This window comes from Lygodium microphyllum, chromosome 6 (genome assembly GCF_053477565.2).
Source record: "Lygodium microphyllum isolate KBCC chromosome 6, Lygodium_microphyllum_v1.1.10, whole genome shotgun sequence".
NCBI classification, from domain to species: Eukaryota; Viridiplantae; Streptophyta; class Polypodiopsida; order Schizaeales; family Lygodiaceae; genus Lygodium; species Lygodium microphyllum.
In genome coordinates, this window is record NC_141140.1 from 65,959,014 (window position 1) to 65,960,426 (window position 1,413).

The 1,413-nt window shown below is 38.3% G+C and overlaps 1 non-coding gene across 1 annotated transcript; it reads right to left on the reverse strand.

Annotated features, from left to right (window-relative positions):
• Window positions 1-983: 983 nt before the first annotated feature.
• Window positions 984-1,068, reverse strand: TRNAM-CAU (transfer RNA methionine (anticodon CAU)). Its single transcript is given in 2 exon segments — window positions 984-1,019; window positions 1,031-1,068. It is a non-coding gene; the product is annotated as a tRNA-Met (tRNA).
• Between the last annotated feature and the right edge of the window lie 345 nt (window positions 1,069-1,413).

Below are 1,413 nucleotides of genomic sequence, written 5' to 3' on the forward strand. Positions count from 1 at the left end.
CTACTCTCTCCATATAGCCCCAAATATCCCTTGAGGATTCTTATCCTCTCCACCCCTCTTAATACCTCCATTTTCCCACCTTTTGTGTGTCATTTTGGTGGGAACCTCTCCTCCCTTGGCCTATGTGAAGAGTTCCACAAGATTTCTCATTTTAACCATGACTGTAGTGATAATGTCACAATTACAATGTGATTCCATGTAATCTTTCGATAACCATGTGCCACATTGAAATGAGAATATCATGAGGTTGACCATATGTGCAACCTTATTCTTTAATGACATTGAAATTACCTTTCTAGACCACCCAATTCTAATGACTTGCAACTTAAGGGGTTTCTAAATTTGGTGTATGCTACTATTATGCTATGTGAAGAGCAAGGGGACGGGGGGCAAGAAGTATTCAATTGTGGCTATCTATGTTGCATAGATAGTAGAAATGCAACTGATAATTCCTTGGTGTGAGTAGTGGAATTTAAATGATTTAGAGCATTCACAATAATAAATACTCTGCCAATCCATCAAAAAACTCATTGCATTAATATTTACATGGAGTAAGATACTTGCTCAAAGACCCAATTCTATCTTTCATAGTAACGTTGGAGTCTTAACTCACTTCAGTATAGGAGATGCCATATGGATGAAGCTAAACTCTTGATATGAAATACTACATAGTGAAGAATGCTTAAAAAGTAACCATCCATTTTCAAAGTATTATTTCAAGATAAAGATGTGGGAAGGCATCAAGGGTGCACGAAATTCTCCTCATGACGAGGGTCCAAAGCCCCCCAAATGATAACCCATATATTGTAGGACTCCTGAGCATGTTAAATGTAGAAGAGTCGTTGATTTTCACTTAGGAGGTTACAAGCATTCAAACTCTGCGTAAGTGACGCCCAAAGCGTGTTATTAAGGACTAGCCAACAAATTACTAGGAAATTGCAGCCTCCACAGCTCTGAGATGAGAATGCGAATTTTCCAAAAACTGGGGTGAGAGAGGCTCGAACTCTCGACCTCAGGATTTCTCGGAAGCTATGAGACCTACGCGCTAGCCAACTGCGCCACCACCCCTTAACGCATGTGAACCTATGCAATCATTCCATTGGTAAAGAAACCTTGAAAGAAAGTGACATTTCCTATCTCAACACACATCTTCTATCCGCATTGACCTATAGGGAGGAGTACAAGAAGTCAAAATCAAAGTTAAATGCACTTGGTAAAATGTTAATTGGATCAAGCAATAGAAGAAAATATTGTCTCCCCATTAACAAACTCTCCATACTATGAAAACATGAAACTAAGGTTTGACCCATAAGGAAAAAGCTTCAACTATATTTGAATATTGATATGATGCGCTTGTTTTCCTACTCAATTAATTCTTCACCTTTGTAGAAATATTACATTAGCATGTATTGA